The sequence below is a fragment of the Mobula hypostoma genome, chromosome 2 (assembly GCF_963921235.1).
Source record: "Mobula hypostoma chromosome 2, sMobHyp1.1, whole genome shotgun sequence".
Taxonomy (NCBI): domain Eukaryota; kingdom Metazoa; phylum Chordata; class Chondrichthyes; order Myliobatiformes; family Myliobatidae; genus Mobula; species Mobula hypostoma.
The window spans coordinates 30,826,566-30,847,697 of NC_086098.1; the positions used below are offsets into that span (position 1 = coordinate 30,826,566).

Consider the following 21,132-nt stretch of genomic DNA (forward strand, 5'->3'; position numbering starts at 1 on the left):
TTAGTGAGTTGTGGACATGCTAGGTTGGCGCTGAAACCGTGGGCGCTGCCCAGCACAATCCTTGCTGATTTGATTTGACACAAATGACAATGGAAGATGGTGTCGAAGAAGTTTATGAGAGGAAAAAGACCAAGTACTCTGAATTGGCAACTGAAGCTGCCCAGAACGGCTGGAAGACCAAGATTTTCCCTGTGGAAGTGGGATGCAGGGGATTCGTTGCTACATCTACGACCAGTCTATTGAAGAAGATGGGGGTGAGGGGTCACCCCCTCCAACAAGCAATCAAGTCCTTGTCAAACTCAGCAGAGGAAAACAGTAATTGGATTTGGATTAAAAGGAAAGACAACAACTGGGCTGCAAGATGAAGACAGGAGGGTATGGAACTGAGGGGGGTGTATCTGGGACGCCAGGTAGCACTGTTGAGCCCTCTGGAGACATCGTGGGCTTATCAATGAAATGTCAAAGAAGGAGGGTGCCCACCTGATGACCCCGATGACGTAGCTACCCTCCCTCCTTGTCACCACTCCAAACCGACTGCCAACATCGAGAGTGCCGACTTACCATAGGGATTGAAACATCAAGTCCTAGTAGCTCTACTCACTGTATGTTTCAACATTTTGATGTACACGTGGCGAATAATGCTAATCTTTAAAAAGAAGTAGCGGATAAGTTCCCTCCATGAATCTCTTCTTCCTTCTCCGCCGAATAAGGTATTACCTTTCGGACATCCAAAACACAAAAACTAATTGAAATAAAAACAAGGGAGATGGGAATAATGAACCTAACTTTGTGTTTACTTGAAGTGAGGTGTGCACGTATCATGTGGTAGTGTTATGACATATGCAATTCACTTATTTTTACATATAACCTATGATGCATTATTAAGCAAACAAGAATGCTTAATCAAACAATACTGTATATCTACAATATTACTCAATTACTAATGAAATATTAAATACACAACACTCCTCCCTGCTTAGCTATAAACTCTAACTCAATTTAGAATGCATCCCAATGATATACACAGTATACTATATAACATCTACAATTTTAAATTGTCCCATTCAGGCCTAAAGATTTAATCACTGTGGAGACTTTCCTACACTTACAGGTTAATGCCTTTCCAGACAAAGGGGGTCACTCTGCTTGGCAGCTGAGACTTGTGGCTGTGAAACAGTCTCAGGTTCTGGGCCCTCCCCCGTGGTGGTTGTAGGAGTTGACTCTGAAACCACGGGAAGTGGTTCTAACTGCTCTGGACACCTTTCTTCCCCTTTTTCATCTTTTCTCTTTTTTTCAACTTTTTGTCTTTCTTTTTCTTGCCTTCCTTCTTCAGGTTTCTCGTGGGTATTTCTGAACTGGCTAATTTCTTGAGAAATTAGATGTTGTAAATCCTCTTCCATTTCCATAGCACTAGGTCATCCCCCTCTTTCTTTTTCTTTTTCTTCTCTCTAGTTTGTGCATCTTGACCTTGGCAAAGTTCACTTGAGTGTTCTTTTATTATTCATTCTATTACTCCCTTCATGATCTGATCTTTCCTCTTGGTTTCTTCATCCACAAAATCTTCCACAACATCATCTACTGAATCCTCTGTATTTGTATCTGCATTGACTCCTTTATTTTTGTCCTTCCATTCATCCAGCTGGGTTTTGGTCTGTGCATCTACTTTTGCAAGCGTTTTGCCTTCACACTTGATGTTCTTGCGATAACCTTAATGCACACAGATTAGATTCTGATTCTTTATATGCACAAAAAGCGAATGCTTGCAACTTTCCTGAAGCTCTTTGAACTGTCTTCCAGCTTAAAACCAAACCACATTTTGCAAGGAAGTCCAGAATAACATATTTAACTTTACGCTTACTTTAGGCGAGATGCGCACTCATCGCATGGTTGCATTATGATGTATGCAATTCATTTATTTTTACATATAACCCATAATGAATTATTTAAACAAAAAGGAATGCTTAACCAAGCAATAGATTTACAATATTACTCAGATACTACTGAAATATTAAATACACAACATGCTATGCTGGCGCTGGGACTGTGGTGACATCTGGGGGCTCCCAGCACAAGCCTTGCTGATTGATTTGATGCAAATGATGCATTAAACTATATGTTTTGATATTTTGATGTACATGTGGCAAGTAGAGCTAATCTTTAAAAGAAGTGGCAGATTAGTTTCCAGCATGAATCTTTTCTTTCCTTCCTTGCAAGATAAGGGAGGTCAGGGTTTATCATATAATTCCAGGAATAAGGAACTCCTTACCTCAGTTCTAAAGGGTCGCCCCTCAATTTTATAAAATATCTTTTTCTTGGTTGGTTATTAAGAGATTGGGAGGCTAAACTACATTTGTTACTTGGAATCTGTGCTTGTACATGTTAACTGTTATTAGTGTAATCCCCATCTCTTCATATCATTATTATTATTGTTATGTTTATTAATTTTGAAATGTAATAAAAAGATTGAAAAAGAAAGGAGTAAGGAACTTGGCTTCTGAAGGGAGGTTACAGAGACTGAGCCTACACTCTCTAGCGTTTACCAGGCTTGGCAGGATAAATAAGGGTTCACCTGGCTGGGAGCTTACAGATCCAGAGATGAGAAAAAATGAGAAGGATGCTTAATCTATAGAATTACCTGCTTAAAAAGATCAGTTTCTGATAAAATTGAAGAATAAGATCAACAGATATTTAGATATTAAAGGAATCATAAGACATAGGAGCAGGGTTAGGCCATTCAGCCCATTTTGTCTGCTCTGTCATTCCATCATGGTTGATCCCAGATCTCACTCAACCCCACACACCTCCCTTCTCAACATAACCTTTGATGCCCTGACCTATCAGGAAACGATCAATTTTCGCTTTAAATATACCCATGGTCTTGGCCTCTACAGCTGTCTGCGGCAGAACATTCCACGGATTCACTACTTTCTGGCTAAAAAAATTCTTCCTTACCTCAGTTCTAAAGGGTCGCCCCTCAATTTTGAGGCTGTGCCCTCTATTTCTGGACACCTCCACCACAGGAAACATCCTCTCCACATCCATCTTAATAAGCTCCTCATAAGTTAACCTTTTCATTTCTGGAATAATCCTCGTGAATCTCCTCTGGACTCTCTCTATTCCGAAATATGGAGCCCAAAACTGTTGACAATACTCCAAGTACAGCCTGACTAGTGTCTTATAAAGCTTCGGCACTATCTCCTTGCTTTTATATTCTATTCCCCTTGAAATAAATGCCAACATTGCCTTTGCCTTCTTTTCCACAGACTCAACCTGTAAATTAAACTTCTGGGATTCTTACATGAGGACTCCTAAGTTCCTTTGCACCTCTGATGTTTGAATTTTCTCCCCATTTAGATAATAGCCTGCACTTTTGTTCCTTTTACCAAAATGCATTATCATATGTTTACCAACACTGTATTCCATCTGCCATTTTTTGTCCATTCTTCCAATTTGTCTAAGTCCTGCTGCAATCTCATTGCTTCCTCAGCACTACCTACCCCTCCACCTGTCCTTGTATCATCTGCAAACTTTGCTACAAAGCCATCAGTTCCATTATCTAAATCATTGACAAACAATGTGAAAAGTAACGGTCCCAATACTGACCCCTGAGGAACACCACTAGTCACTGGCAGCCAACTAGAAGAAGTCCCCTTTTTTCCCACTTTTTAAAAAAGGAGGGAGAGAGAAACCAGGGAATTATAGACCGGTTAGCCTAACGTCGGTGGTGGGGAAACTGCTGGAGTCAGTTATCAAGAATGTGATAACAGCACATTTGGAAAGCGGTGAAATGATCGGACAAAGTCAGCATGGATTTGTGAAAGGAAAATCATGTCTGACGAATCTCATAGAATTTTTTGAGGATGTAACTAGTAGAGTGGATAGGGGAAAACCAGTGGATGTGGTATATTTGGATTTTCAAAAGGCTTTTGACAAGGTCCCACACAGGAGATTAGTGTGCAAACTTAAAGCACACGGTATTGGGGGTAAGGTATTGGTGTGGGTGGAGAATTGGTTAGCAGACAGGAAGCAAAGAGTGGGAATAAACGGGACCTTCTCAGAATGGCGGCGGTGACTAGTGGGGTACCGCAAGGCTCAGTGCTGGGACCCCAGTTGTTTACAATATATATTAATGGCTTGGATGAGGGAATTAAATGCAGCATCTCCAAGTTTGCGGATAACACGAAGCTGGGTGGCAGTGTTAGCAGTGAGGAGGATGCTAAGAGGATGCAGGGTGACTTGGATAGGTTGGGTGAGTGGGCAAATTCATGGCAGATGCAATTTAATGTGGATAAATGTGAAGTTATCCACTTTGGTGGCAAAAATAGGAAAACAGATTATTATCTGAATGGTGGCCGATTAGGAAAAGGGGAGGTGCAACAAGACCTGGGTGTCATTATACACCAGTCATTGAAAGTGGGCATGCAGGTACAGCAGGCGGTGAAAAAGGCGAATGGTATGCTGGCATTTATAGCAAGAGGATTCGAGTACAGGAACAGGGAGGTACTACTGCAGTTGTACAAGGCCTTGGTGAGACCACACCTGGAGTATTGTGTGCAGTTTTGGTCCCCTAATCTGAGGAAAGACATCTTTGCGATAGAGGGAGTACAAAGAAGGTTCACCAGATTGATTCCTGGGATGGCAGGACTTTCATATGAAGAAAGACTGGATGAACTGGGCTTGTACTCGTTGGAATTTAGAAGATTGAGGGGGATCTGATTGAAACGTATAAGATCCTAAAGGGATTGGACAGGCTAGATGCAGGAAGATTGTTCCCGATGTTGAGGAAGTCCAGAACGAGGGGTCACAGTTTGAGGACAGAGGGGAAGCCTTTTAGGACCGAGATTAGGAAAAACTTCTTCACACAGAGAGTGGTGAATCTGTGGAATTCTCTGCCACAGGAAACTGTTGAGGCCAGTTCATTGGCTATATTTAAGAGGGAGTTAGATATGGCCCTTGTGGCTACGGGGGTCAGGGGGTATGGAGGGAAGGCTGGGGCGGGGTTCTGAGTTGGATGATCAGCCATGATCATAATAAATGGCGGTGCAGGCTCGAAGGGCCGAATGGCCTACTCCTGCACCTATTTTCTATGTTTCTATGTTTCTATTCCCACTCACTGCCTCCTGCCTGTCAGCCATTCCTCTATTCATGCCAGCATTTTTCCTGTAATGCCAAGGGAATTTATCATGTTAAACAGCCTCCTGTGTGGCACCTTATCAAATGCCTTCTGAAAATCCAAGTAAATGACATCCACTGCCTCTTCTTTGTTCACGTTGCTTGTTACTTCCTCGTAGAACTCTAACAGATTTGTCAGGCAAGATTTTCCTTCACAGAAACCATGCTGAATTTGACTTATTTTATCAGTAGTCTCCAAGTACCCAAAAACCTCATCCTTAATAATGGACTCCAGCACTTTCCGAACCATTGAGATTAGGCTAACTGGTGTATAATTTCAAGCAACACACATAAAAATTGCTGGTGAACACAGCAGGCCATGCAGCATCTACAGGAAGAGGTACAGTTGATGTTTCGGGCCGAGACCCTTCCTCGTGTTGGTGTATAATTTCCTTTCTTTTGGTTTTCTCCTTTCTTATACAGTAGAGTGACATTTACAATTTTCCAGTCCACTGGAACCATGGCAACATCAGGTGATTCTTGAAAGATCATGACCAATGCATCTGCTATCTCTTCAGCAACCTCTTTTAGAACTGTGGGATGTAGTCCATTTGGTCCAGGTGACTAATCCACCTTAAGATTCTTCAGTTTGCCTTGCACTTTTTCTTTTCTAATAGCAATGGCACCTACTCCTGCTGCCTGACACTCACCGACCTCTGGCACACTGCTAGTCTCTTCCACAGTGAAGACTGATGCAAAATACCTATTAAGTTCATCTGACATTTCTTTGTTCCCCATTACTATCTCACCACCATTATTTTCCACTGGTCTGATATTAACTCTCACCTCCCTTTTACTCTTTATATAAGTGAAAAACTTTTAGTATCCTGCTTTGATATTAATATCATTTGATATTATGCTCCCAACTATGGCCTTCTTTCAGCCACGACTCAGTGATACCTACAACATCATACTGACCAATCTGTAACCGTGTCATAGGTTCATCCACCTTATTCCGAATACTACATGCATTTAAATACAGCACCTTCAATCCTGCATTCTTTGCCCTTTCAAATCTTACCTCCGTGGTACAATTTACCTCTTTGCACTGTCTGCATTTGTACCCAGTCATTGGCCTGTTCTTGCTTACATTCATATTACACCCATCATCTACTCGTTAACTTAATGCCTCATCCTCAGCTCTATCATACTGGTTCCCATCTCCCTGCCATATTGGTTTAAACCACTCCCAAAAGCTATAGCAAACCCGCTCACTAGGATATTGGACTAGAGTCCTGATGAAGGGTCTCAGCCCGAAATGTCCACTGTACTCTTTTCTATAGGTGCTGCCTGGCCTGCTGAGTTCCTCCTGCATTTTGCGTGTGTTGCTCGGATTTCCAGCATCTGCAAATTTTCTCTTGTTTATGAAAGCACCCATACAACTTGGTTACTCTGAGTAACCAAGATGATATAGCCTGCTGAGATAAAATTTAAATTTAGAATTCAAAAGCTGTGTTAAATTGTCTGTCTTCTGACTATTGCCTTCAAGTTTACAGCATTTTGAGATTACATGGATTTTGTGGACCAGAAAAGAGAAACTGGTAGCCTAATTCTTTGGAAGAATGCAGATATTTAAGAGCAAACCACCTTTCTTTGTTTATTTAGGTGCATTTTGATTTTTTTTTGTTTTCGAATAAATTCATTTTGTCTATAGGTTACTCTTTGAACAAACGCTTGGAATGTTAAAATTCCAAGTGACACAACTGTGTGCTGCATCTGTAAAACTTTAACATTTTGCTGCATCTTCCTAATTTACAAACAGATCATTCTACTGCTGGAAGGATATTTATTAAAAAAAAAACTGGCAACTGACTAAAGGCTAAAAGTTGAAATCAAATTACTTTTACTCCATAACTTCCATAGACACCCTCTCAATTCTATTGCCCAAACTGAGTGAAATAATTAGAAGAGCTCAACAATTTTCTTGTTGCAGGTGCATTTGCAAATCCTTAGTAGCATTTGTGATGACTTTGAAATGTGCCAGGCCTTTGAATCTGAATTTGCTCATTTACTTTAGCTTCTTGGGTAAAAATGAGGCAGGCTTTCTACTTAAAAGGAAACCTGTGGTCATAATAATTCATTTTCTGTTCATGAAATATTTGATCTGAAGTCTAGTGTCAACTGCAGTTTGATTGTCAGCAATTTTATCTCTGAATAAAAAGACTGTGGCGCTGAAGCTCTACACAAGAAACTTAATTACAAAAATTAAAGCTGACTTTCAGTCCAGTAATGTTAGAGGTACTGTCCTTAGAATAAGATATTACCCACTCAGGTGAACATCAAACTCCTACATTACTCTCACGCCCCTCATCAGCTTCTCTAGCAATATGCTGTCACATTTGCTGTTTGCGAGATACTCCCATGCATAAATTTGGTGCATAACTTGAGTGTTGTTGCCTACATTACAGCGGTGGCTAGACTTGAAAGGAACTTAAAATCAAAAAAGAACTGCAGAAGCTGTAAATGTGAAATAAGTACTGAAAAGTACTAGATCAACTGCATCACACACAAAATGCTGGAGTAACCCAGCAGGTCAGCCAACATCAATGGAAATAAATAAATAGCCATTTCAGGCCAAGACCCTTCATAGATCAACCTCGAACATTTTGGGACATCCTGCAAAGGGATGTGTAGGAATTGTTCCCTTTTTTAAAACTTAATATTAGCTTTTTCTTCACCAGAATTTACCCTGTCAAATGACTGCCTTTTGAAGATGTATTTAAAGCTATTTCACTGATAATTACACTCTCTCTTATAGGATATTAACCCATTTTTAACTCCATGATGCTCTGTGCAGATTGAATCTCTGCAATCAGGCCATAGTCCTTTAAGAAAGATGAATATGCCCTAAATGATATCCCAAATAATATTTTGACAAATAACCACTGGCAGGTTCCGAATCAGGATCAGAATCAGCCCCAGGTTTAATATCACTGACGTACAGTATAGTGTGAAAGTCTTAGGCACATAGCTAGGGTGCCCAAGACGTTTTGTACAGTAATTTATTTGTCAACATGGAGCAGAAAACAAGTTTGTAAATCTGGTGGGACAAACGAATATTGCAAATGGCGAGGGTGGAGCACCGCAGGAGGAGTTTGGGACAGGTGGCAGAGAAGGAATGCCAGATGCGGGGGTCGGGGTGACACACCCAGCCCTGAGGCACCAGGCAAGGCCATTTGATTCTAAACACTTGGTTTATTAATCACTACAGAATGTCTCTCTGGTGCTTCCCACTCTGTCCCCTCTCCCTTTCCCCTTTCCCAATCATGATTCCCCTCTCCCTGCCCTCTTCTCACTCTCAGTCTGCAATAGAAACCCATATCAGAATCAGGTTTATCATCACTCATGTATGTCATGAAATTTGTTTTTGTTTACGGCAGCTGTACAGTGCACTACATAAAATTACTACAGTACTGTGCAAAAGTCTTAGACACCCTAGCTAGATATAGATTAATGCAATGTTAACATTCATCTGTGGGCATCTAAATAATTTTAGGTGCATTTTGGACATGTACTTGGTTAGAAAAGACATAGGGGGTAAATGGGATTTGACTATAGACCATAGGACAGGGGAGCAGAATTAGGCCATTCAGCCCATCGAGCACAGATTAGGAACCATCAACGTGGATGATCTAGGCCAACAGTGCCTGCTTTATATTGTTCTACAGTATGGTTCTATGATCTCTTTCAACCATGTCCTGTAATCCACATCCCACAGTGTACAACTCGGCTCAGCAAGTTCCATCGTAAAATGTAACAGATCTAGTTTTGAAATGGCCTTGTATGCATTTGCCAATTGCAGGAGTGCCCCCCTCTGCAAACTGATCGGGTCCCTGAGCATCACAAACAATTTTTGGAACGTTTTTTTTTCTTAATTCATTGTAAGTGGACTACAAAATCAAAGTGTTGTTGGAGGAAACCTCATCTTTGGACCCTGATGCTGAACCTAAACATTGATGGTTGTCATATTTATGGTTTAATTGGAGAGAAGAAGCAAGTTTGGTGATTGACCAATATGCAATTTCAAAACAATATCCAATACTGTAGAGGGATAATCCACACAATATCATTTAACAAAAGGACTTTGACACCAAACTTTTAAACATTTGCGCCACCTGGTGGCATCAAAAAGTAGTCTTTTCCTGAACTCTTGTCATCCTACTGCATTAATTTGGAATTAGTTCTCTAAAAATGTTTTAAATATTTATTATCTTTTTTTCCCATTGTTCAGTCACCTGTGTATTCACAAGCTCTTTGCTTGACTCAATCCCCATCCACTGGCCTTCTTAATAAGCACAACTCTCATGCACAAACTCAGCTATGAATTTAGATTTTCGCTCAGAATCGTCTTTCATGTCTCTTGAACTCCATCCATTCATGTAAAATTCTGGAAATTCACAATAGGTCAGGCAGCATCTGTGGAGAGATTAGCCGAGTTAATGCATCAAGTTGCTGATCATTTGAATCAGCTTGTACAGTAGCAGTAGAAACTGCAACATTGTAAACCAAGCAGAATGTGCTTGAAATACACAGAGATCCATCTAGGAGTCCAAGGAAGAGAAATTAATGCTTGGTTCTCTTTGGGAAGTGTCTGCGAGGGTGGCTGATAGATTTGTAGACGTGTTAGTCACCATAGGCAAGTTGTTCCTCTGAAGTTTCTATTTACCTATTGAATCAGAATCAGGTTTATTATCACCGGCATGTGACGTGAAATTTGTTAACTTAGCAGCAGCAGTTCATAACCTAGCAGAGAGAGAGAAAAAAATAATAACAAATACAATAAAACATAATAATAAATAAACAAGTAAATCAATTACATATATTGAATAGAATTTAAAAAATGTGCAATAACAGAAATACTGTACATTAAAAAAAGTGAGGTAGTATCTAAAGCTTCAATATCCATTTAGGAATTCGATGGCAGAGGGGAAGAAGCTGTTCCTGAATCATTGAGTGTGTGCCTTCAGGCTTCTGTACCTCCTACCTGATGGTAACAGTGAAAGGTCCTTAATAATGGACGCTGCCTTTCTGAGACACCGCTCCCTGAAGATGTCCTGGTTACTTTGTAGGCTAGTGTCCAAGATGGAGCTGACTAGATTTACAACCTTCTGCAGCTTCTTTCGGTCCTGTGCAGTAGCCTCTCCATACCAGACAGTGATGCAGACTGTCGGAATGCTCTCCATGGTACAACTATAGAAGTTTTTGAGTGTATTTGTTGACATGCCAAATCTCTTCAAACTCCTAATAAAGTATATCTGCTGTCTTGCCTTCCTTATGACTACATTAATATGTTGGGACCAAGTTAGATCCTCAGAGATCTTGACACCCAGGAACTTGAAGCTGCTCACTCTCTCCACTTCTGCTCTCTCTATGAGGATTGGTATGTGTTCCTTCGTCTTACCCTTCCTGAAGTCCACAATCAGCTCTTTCATCTTACAGATGTTGAGTGCCAGGTTGTTGCTACTCCACTCCACTAGTTGGCATATCTTACTCCTGTACGCCCTCTCGTCACCACCTGAGATTCTACCAACAATGGTTGTAGCATCAGCAAATTTATTGATGGTATTTGGGCTATGCCTACCCACACAGTCACATGTATACAGAGAGTAGAGCAGTGGGCTAAGAACACACTGGAATAGCCCCTTCTCTCCTTCGAGCCTCACCACTCAGCAATCGCCTGATTTAATTCTATCCTAATCACAGGGCAATTTACAATGACCAATCGGTATCAAACGGTACGTCTTTGGACTGTGGGAGGAAACCCACATGGTCACGGGGAGAATGTACAAGATCCTTGCAGGCTACGGCAGGAATTGAACCCAGGCCTCCTGTACTGTAACAGATTGTGTTAACCACTACGTACTGCGCCACCCCAACCCGTTTAGTGCTATAGTTCTGATTCCTTTTCTGTAGCACAAGAACCAACATACCAGACCAATTCCATCTGAAATTTGTTACAAAGTATATAAATCACAATAGGGCAAATGGTACATTTCTGACTGATTTATACATTTAGAGATTTCATCATTTATAGCATATGTGTAAGTATAGGTGGAATTGTTTTTGTCACCTGAGGCAAAATTTTATAATGAATTTTCCACTTACTTGCTCTGGAACCTTTTATGATTTTCACCCTTTCCCAAGTGATTAAAAGCTGAAAGGAAGGAGTACCCGGACATGATATATGTGCAATTACATTGAAGGATTTATAAATCAATTGACCTTCAGCTGATTGTGTTTTTTTTTCATCTGGTCCCAGAAAACTGAGTAACTGATTAGGGTAGACCTGAAATGTTGAAAGTAAAGAGTTTGAGCAGCAAATTAGACTGCAAAGCTCTTAGCATTTTTTTCAGCGGATTTGACAGTTCCCAACACCTAATCCAGGAGGTGGGGTGGGGGGGTAATGAGGAGTCTGATGATGATATGGAGCAGGAGGAGGAGATAGGGTGGGACAAGGTGATGGGAGCAGCTTTAGAGGGAGTGGAGTGAAGAGATCTGATCCTCAAGTGCAATCACGAGTGACTCTGGACGGAGAGAGGCAATTAAGCCTCTTCCCTCTTCCAGAAACATTTCCTCCATGCTGTCTCGAGGTAGTGGCTGGGCAGTAGCCATCATCCTGCTCTCGGAGGGGGCTGCAGTCCTGGAGAACTGCATCCAGTGCTGGCTGGTAGATCGATGCCAGGGAAGTGAGCTTCACCGACTCAGGGTTGTAGGAAGTCAGCAGCTCAGAGAGGTGAAAGGAATACTTTCCTCCCACCTTCGATCCCCCAAGACAGAACATGAACAGACTTGCGAACTGGACCTCAAGGATCCACGTCTGGGAACATCACAACCGCATGCATTGGAGATCATCACTCATTAGTTGCGTTAGTTCTTGGAAATGATCTTGCAATTTGATTTGATTTTTATTTTAATTAGAGATACAACACAGTGGCAAGTCCTTTGGACCAACGAGCTCATGCTGCATAAATATACCAATTAATCTACTAGCCCGTAAGTCTTTGGAATGTGGGAGGAAACCAGACTAGAGTCATAGCACACTACAGCACAGGAGAAGGTCTTACAGCCCGTCTAGTCCAATTAATCCCCCTTAGTCCCATTGACCTGCTCCCAGACCACTGGGGTCTCAGATCCCGTGGAAGCTTTGTCCTGGTGTCAAATCAAAGTAGATATTCCCCACTAGTCAGCAACTGTCAGGAGGTCTTGTACAAAACCCAGAACTTAATTCAGTGTAAGTGGTTGTACACTTACAATTCCCTTTGGAACTGCCAGAGGCAGCCATCGAGACTTAATGCATTCCAGGAGAAACCCACTCAATCACGGGGCGAATATACAAACTCCTTGCAGCCAGCAGTGAAATTGAACCCAGGGCACTGGCACTTTAACTGTGCTGCCCCAAAATGTGATCTGTGGGACAGAGGAAGGGCACAGTAAATTATACCTTGCAATTTCCAACTCCACTGGTACTCAATACCTGCAGCAATACACAAGGAGTTAGAAATGCAACCTGTCAGGGTGACTGAATTTGCCTCACTCTATCTTCCTCACCCCTCACTGCCCCCCTTTCCCAACTCCTCAGAATCTCAGCAATGGCATCTGGCAGCCAAGATCTGACAGCTGATTAAATGCAGCTAATGTCATCTCCTGCTGCCCAACGTCAACGTGGGTCCTGGACACCATATCCCTACCTAGTGATATAGTGGCAGCAATGTTTATAAAGCACCTCTCAAAGTGCAAGAGGAACTTGGCAGGTCAGGCAGCATCAACAGAGAGGAATAAAGAGTTCATATTTTGCCCCAAGATCTGATGAAGGGTCTCAGCATGAAACGTCGACTATTTATTCCTTTCCATCAACGCTGGCCTGACTGCTGAGTTCCTCCAGCATTGTGTGTGTGTTACTCTGGATTTCTAGTATCTGCAGAATCTCTTACTTTTATAAAACACCTCTGTGGTTTATCCAAAGTGCATAAGAAATTCCTAGTGCTCAATCTTGAATATGCAGGGCCAAAGGTGTTCTGGCTTCTTGATCGAAGAAACATAGAAAACATGGTGTTTGGGAATTTTGTTGAGCAGAGAGAAAGGCCTGGTGACCAAGTCAGGGTTGTATGTGATGGAAGTGGTGCTGTTCCCAGGGCATTGCTACTTTTGTAAGAAACCTCTTCAGTGTTGTTGGTGCTTGATGCATCCAAACAAGCAGAAAGCGTTCTCTTATATTCTGACCAGGGAGCTATAAAGGATGGAGAATCTTTGCAAGGTGTCAGGAAGTGAGCCAAGTACAAGGACAACAAGCAAGATGCTGGAGGAACCCAGGAGGTCAGGCAGCATCAATGGAGGGGTATAAAACAATCAACATTTTGGGCTGAGACTCTTCCTCAGGGCTGGAAAGGAAGGGGGAAGAAGCCACAATAAGAAGAGTGGAGGTGGGAGGAATGGAGGGAGTACAAGCTGGAATTCTGGCTCATTCTTGCTTCTTCCCCTTCCTTTCTAGTCTCTGCTTGAAATGTCAGTTGTTTATTCCCCTCCATAGATGTTGCCCGACCTGCTGAGTTCCTCCAGCATTTTGTGTGTTGCTCTGGATTTCCAGCATCTGCAGAATCTCTTGTGTTTATATCTTTGTCTTCTCCTTGTAGCAACAGTGTTGAGGCCCTCGGGTGGATGGGGTCAACCATGAGTATTGTGTTTTAGATGTCTACGTGATACGCCAGCCAGAGGAGTATGATATGTAGAGTAAGCTGTTGCAGATGCACCAGGCTCCCACTCTCCACGATGAATGATGGCTGATGAATCCAAAGGAATGCAGAGATCAATACAGTTTGGCACCAGCGTTGAACTCGATGTAGGACTGCCTTAGGGACTCCAGCTCTGGAATTCTTCCTTGGAGCTTACTCCCAAAGCCTTCCCAATGAGTAGGTATAGCCTCAAGGCAGCGGAGGTTTGAGATCAGAGTATTCCTAAATGAGCTACCCACCATGGGTGTCGAGGCCCATCAGCGGAAAGTGACTGGATTTAAGGGGCCAATAACACACCCTTGTCTGTTCTCCTGTCAGTAGCGTTGACATGACAGTGACAGTACAATGGTCAGGATGGCCTTCTACTTGTATAAAAATAACTTGACCACTATCAAACCAGTCAGTTACAGAGGCTCTCAGTTAATCAACGTCTGTATCCAATGAAAAACCCTTTGTGTAAACGTGCAGTATCTGACATGAATGCAAGCTTCATTTTCGTTCTACTTCCAAATCTCTCCAACCACAAAATTTCATCATCATGCAGTTATTCTGCAGCCTGAAACTAAGGTTATTGCAAAGGGTAGATACAATGTATAAATAACGTAAGATGAGGGACTCATAAATTCAATGCTCCATTCCCTCAAGCACGGATTATAAAGCAGGACTTAACAGTTTATGGCAGTTATTTCACAATTCTAGCGATTCATTAATTAATAGCCAACAGAAAGACAGAATGACACCTTTAAATCATAATGAAGAATGCAGAAGTCACTCCACATTGTTAATCATGCCTCATGTTTAGTATTATTAATATCTGAAGGATCTTTTACTTTCACATGTGGATACCAGCATGGAATCAGTTGGAGGTCATTCTCTATTTCCTGGGAAGAAGCCCACTGTGCCGCATTTGTTTGAAGGGGAGTTTTGGTCTATTAGAGACCGTGACTACGGCAGTTGATATCACTGATGAAAATTCATGCTGCAGGGTAGTGTGTCGAGGCTGATATGAGTACTCATTAAGATTTTGAAGCAACACTAATGATGTTTGGGCCCATTGACAGAATTGATGTGCATTGAGTACGACTCCAGTATGATTCTTGCTTGCTCAGTTTTTCTTTTCAGAGCTGCCGTGTAGGCTGGGATAGCAAGTATATACAGTGAAGGGCTTCAAGAAGATGACCTTAAAAGCAGTAATAGGATTAGCTCTTTGCACTAGCCTATCACATCGTAATGTTAACAGCTCTTTTCAATCTGTATGATCAATCACCACAGCAATTACTATGGGTCTGTTCTCTTGTGAGCACTGCAGCAGAACACTGCAGTGGTTTTAGTTCTGTACCTATGTGTTCAATGATTGCTGGCAAGGCGAATTTCCACAGTGCTTCTCTCTTATGCTCCATTTGAGCTTTTTGCTCTTCAATCACCCTAAATAGCCTGTAATGGTTGTACTTTAATGACCATAAGGTTCTGAAATTATCATGGTATGAGCTTGAAACCAAATTGGTTGGGGAATACATTGTGAAATTTCTCTTGATACGCTAATAGGTTTTCCTCCACTTGTTTGTTCAACTTTTCATTGGGTGTACTCAAATAATTCTCTTTCTCCTTGTTTCATGTAGTTAAAATTTTTACCTTCCCCTTTCTAAATGTGAGACTATACCAAATTGGAGACTAGCTACAACATAATAATAGCCAAGACAGCAAAGGTTCTCAGCTTGAAACATTGACTCTCTATTCCTTTCAATAGATATTGCCTGACCTTCTGAGATCCCCCAGCATTTTGCATGTGTTGCTTTGGATTTCCAGCTTCTGCAGAATCTCTTGTATTTACAACATAATCCTCCATTTCCCTGGAGCTTCATTCATTCTCCTGACAAGCTTTTTGGCCTGCTGGTACAAGTTCTTCTGTTATTCTATATCAAAACCTTTGCTGAAACATAAATAAGCCAACTGCAGCACTAATGTTGCTGATTAATGTTGTGTGTCAGAATATTGATATTCCATGGTAAATTTATGAGGCAATTTGCTTGGAAACTGATTAGAAGATGTCAACGCAGCATAACCAATGTATAAGCCTCAAACCCAAATCACTGATACCCAAGGCTAAAAAAAAAATGAAGGAAGGAGAAGAGAAATCTTTCATTTACTTGACAACAGCCTGTTGAATGATACAAAAATCATTAACAATCTTGTTATACTCTAAATGTTGAAAGTCTACTGACTAAATTAAAAAAAATTATTAACTGCTTTTCTGAGGCTTTGACACCTGAGCCAGCCCATGATTTTTGAAATATGTAAAGCGTAGAGAGGTTCTATGTAACGGACTATGGTTTTAAGCACGGTTTTCCTCAAATGTCTAAATAGAAATTGTGCGCATTTGTGATCAAGGTTGTGATGTAGGTCCCCTACAGACAGAAACAGGTGAATTGATTATGGGGAGCAAGGACATGGCAGACCAATTGAATAACTACTTTGGTTCTGTCTTCACTAAGGAGGACATAAATAATCTTCCAGAAATAGTAGGGGACAGAGGATCTAGTGAGATGGAGGAACTGAGCGAAATACATGTTAGTAGGGAAGTGGTGTTAGGTAAATTGAAGGGATTAAAGGCGGAGAAATCCCAGGGCCAGATGGTCTGCATCCCAGGGTGCTGAAGGAAGTAGCCCAAGAAATAGTGGATGCATTAGTGATAATTTTTCAAAACTCTTTACATTCTGGACTAGTTCCTGAGAATTGGAGGGTGGCTAATGTAACCCCGCTTTTCAAAAAAGGAGGGAGAGAGAAACTGGACATCAGTGGTGGGGAAAGTGCTAGAGTCAGTTGTCAAAGATGTGATAACAGCACATTTGGAAAGCGGTGAAATCATCAGACAAAGTCAGCATGGATTTGTGAAAGGAAAATCATGTCTGACGAATCTCATAGAATTTTTTGAGGATGTAACTAGTAGAGTGGATAGGGGAGAACCAGTGGATGTGGTATATTTGGATTTTCAAAAGGCTTTTGACAAGGTCCCACACAGCAGATTAGTGTGCAAACTTAAAGCACACGGTACTGGGGTTAAGGTATTGATGTGGATAGAGAATTGGTTGGCAGACAGGAAGCAAAGAGTGGGAATAAACGGGACCTTTTCAGAATGGCAGGTGCTGACTAGTGGGGTACCGCAAGGCTCAGTGCTGGGACCCCAGTTGTTTACAATATATATTAATGACTTAGATGAGGGAATTAAATGCAGCATCTCCAAGTTTGCGGATGACACGAAGCTGGGCGGCAGTGTTAGCTGTGAGGAGGATGCTCAGAGGATGCGGGCGGACTTGGATAGGTTAGGTGAGTGGGAAAATTCATGGCAGATGCAATTTAATGTGGATAAATGTGAAGTTATCCACTTTGTGGCAAAAACAGGAAAACAGCTTATTATCTGAATGGTGTCCGATTAGGAAAAGGGGAGGTGCAACGAGACCTGGGTGTCACTGTACACCAGTCATTGAAAGTGGGCATGCAGGTACAGCAGGCGGTGAAAAAGGTGAATGGTATGCTGGCATTCATAGCAAGAGGATTCAAGTACAGGAGCAGGGAGATACTATTGCAGTTGTACAAGGCCTTGGTGAGACCACACCTGGAGTATTGTGTGCAGTTTTGGTCCCTTAATCTGAGGAAAGACATTCTTGCCATAGAGGGAGTACAAAGAGGGTTCACCAGATTGATTCCTGGGATGGCAGGACTTTCATATGATGAAAGACTGGATCGACTAGGGTTATACTCTTTGGAATTTAGAAGATTAAGGGAGGATCTTATTGAAACGTATAAAATCCTAAAGGGATTGGACAGGCTAGATGCAGGAAGATTGTTCCCGATGTTGGGGAAGTCCAGAACGAGGGGTCACAGTTTGAGGATAAAGGAGAAGCCTTTTAGGACCGAGATTAGTAAAAACTTCTTCACACAGAGAGTGGTGAATCTGTGGAATTCTCTGCCACAGGAAATAGTTGAGGCCAGTTCATTGGCTATATTTAAGAGGGTTAGATATGGCTCTTGTGGCTAAAGGGATCGGGGGTACGGAGGGAAGGCTGGTACAGGGTTCTGAGTTGGATGATCAGCCTTGATCATACTGAATGGCGGTGCAGGCTCGAAGGGCCAAATGGCCTACTCCTGCACCTATTTTCTATGTTTTCTATGTTTAAGGTAACAGCTGAAATTAGTTTCTGTGACAGTCTACTGAACGATTGATGTGTTGAAGTGGTTAAAGGACATAAGAGATTCTGTAGATGCTGGAAATCATATATAAAATTATATATCATATATAAAATGCTGGAGGATCTCAGTAGGTCAGGCAGCAAATATGGAGAGGAATAAATAGTCAATATCTTGGGCCAAGACCCTTCATCAGGACAGGTCCTGTTATTTTCAGAAGGAATGAGGGGCAGAATGGCCTACTCCTGAATCTATTTGTTATGTTCTTCAATTCTTATCAAGCTTGTAGAATCTGTGGTGACCGTACTTGGATGGAGATTATGATGAAGTTTGGCTTTGGCCTCCTTGTAAGTACAGTGCCTTGAAAAAGTATTCAGCCCTCACAACCATTTTCACATTTAATTGTCTCATTTTCTAAACCGAAAATGCATTGAAGTAGGATTTTTTTGAGCTAATCTACAAAATGTTGCACATCATGTCAAAAGAAAAATTCCAAAACCTGTCAACAATTTACTAAAGATTAAAAATCAAAATTGTGACGCTGAAAAAGTTTTCATTCCTTTTGTAATTACTATGTTACCTTTCCTCCAGTGCAACATACATATCACCATACCAACTCACCCATTTGTTGATGTAGAAAATTGGAGGATCACTTGTTTTCAATGAATTCTTAAAAATAAATTCTACCAGAAAGCTTAAACTGGGGAGGAGGTTCATCTTTTAGCAGGACGAGAACTCAAAGAACACTGCCAGAATAATCATGGAGTGGTTTCAAGTGAAAAAATTGATGTCCTTGAGTGGCCCAATCAGTGTTCTGACTTAACCTAATCAATCATCTCTGGCAAGATCTTAAGATTGCCACCCATTGCTGCTCTCCAACTAACCTGGCACAGCTTGAACAATTTTGCAAGGAGGAATGGGCAAGTTTTGCTCCATCACGTTCTGCAAAGCTAGTAGAGACTTATCCAAAAAGACCACTGACGGTAATTGCTGTCAGAGGTGGTTCAACTAAGTGCTGAGCAAAGGGGGATGAATACTTTTGAACTGCCGACATTTCAGGTTTTGAGTTTTTAGTTTCTCATGCTTTAAAGTTTTCTCTGTTTTGGGGGTTCAACTATGGAAAAAGGAGCTTGCGATTCACAAATTTTAAAAAATCACAGTTAAGTTGATCAAAATATCTGGTTGTAATACTCATTTATGTAAACAAAGGATTGGGGGTTGCATATTTTTACAAGGCACTGTAAGTAGACAGTGACACCTAAGATGAACTTCCACCATTTCACAGATTGTGTGGAAGCTGTCCAAGAGGTTATTGGTAATGGTAGACTTTTCCTGATTCTCACATCAAGCACAGACTGGACCTTTTTCCATATTTTTAATAAAACTTCATTAAAGTGAAAGATAAATAAGAATCTCTAATTATTACCATTCTGAACTGTACAGTGATAACAATTGCTATATTTTAAATTGTAACAATTTAGGGGCAGCATAGTAGTGTAGTATTACAGTGCCAGTGATCCGAGTTCAATTCCATCGCTGTCTGTAAGGAATTTGTATGTTCTCCCCATGATCATGTGGGGTTCCCTCTGCTTCTCTAGGTTCACATTGCAAAGACTTATGAGTTAGTGGGTTAATTGGCCACTTGTATGTAATTGTAGGGCTGGAAGGGCTTGTTACTGTACTACCTCTAAAGCGGTAGTGGGAAGAGAGACGTCTCTACCAAAGTCGGTGTAAGACACTCCTTTCCTCTGATAACCCGCAGGTCACCCTTGGACAAGGTGCAGCACCTGCGTAGCCCCCCACGTGAAGCCATGGAAGCAGGTGGTGGATGGTCAGATGAGCAGCTGGTGCATATCTCAAGTCCTTGTCACGCGACCACTGACGCCAGGCAGACAATCTCTGAAGAGCATTCATAATGGTTGTGGGGGGTCACCCATCTTGTAAAGACACTGCCCAGAAGGTGGCAGTGGCAAACCATTTCTGTAGAAAATTTTGGCAAGAACAATCATGGTCAAGACGGTGATCGCCCATGTCACACAACAAGGCAGATAATGAATGAATAGTAGTGTAGTGGTTATCATTATGCTCTAACAGCGGCAGCGACCCAAGTTCAATTCCATTGTTCTCTGTAAGGAGTTTGTACGTTCTCCCCATGGCCACACTGGTTCCCCCGCATGCTCCCATTTCCTCTCACGTTCCAAAGATGTATAAATTAGTTGGTTAATTGGTCACATGGGTGTAACTGAGTGGCGTGGTCTCATTGAGCTTGAAGGGCCTCTTACTGTGCTGCATCTCTGAATAAAGACAAAGTGGTGTGGTATAATACCAAATACATTAAAGAGAAGCTTGACTTTAATTGATAAATACTGAAGATGGACTGAAAAAGTTTTTTAATACCAGAGTTGAGCATGGAAAATGCACCCAAAGCACTTTTTAAAGAACCCTTTAGTCATTGTTGCATTGATTTCCTCTCATTGTTGAATTTGTTTTATTTCAGGACCATCTCAGCGAACAGAGATGTCGGGTACTCGGAAGTAGTTGAGACAAAGTTGGAGAATTGAAGCTGAGCTGAATTCACTCTTTACAAGCTTTTCTGACTTCCACCTTGGGGTTTAATTATCAACTGATCTGAACAAATTCCAACACATGAAAACCAAAAGCACACATTGAGCATGTCTTTAGAAATAAACACAACAGTCTGTAGTTGCCATTATATATCAAAACAATATGGTGGGCCAAAGAGCCAATTTTGTGTTGTGCTGCTCTAAGATAGTGACTAATCTGAGTGGTTTGATAGCTGAAAGGACACTGTGACATTAAATGATTATTAATTCAATATTTCAAACTAAAACTGTGATTATTGTGATAAATGAGATTGCTTGTTTTGGTTTAAATATAGGATGAAGAAATATTTTCCCCAGTGACATTTAATCTGCATTTTATATATTAATAAAAATACTGTATTCCAGGCAATAATTACTTGTGGTTGATGTAACTATAAATTTCCTCATATTATAATTAGAGCTATTGGAAGAATGAATAGGTG

At 41.4% G+C, this 21,132-nt stretch overlaps 1 pseudogene; it reads right to left on the minus strand.

The window, feature by feature from the left end:
• Positions 1–1,286: 1,286 nt before the first annotated feature.
• The window catches only part of LOC134343110 (RNA-binding protein 25-like), a 44,980-nt pseudogene continuing 25,134 nt past the window's right edge, over positions 1,287–21,132 (minus strand).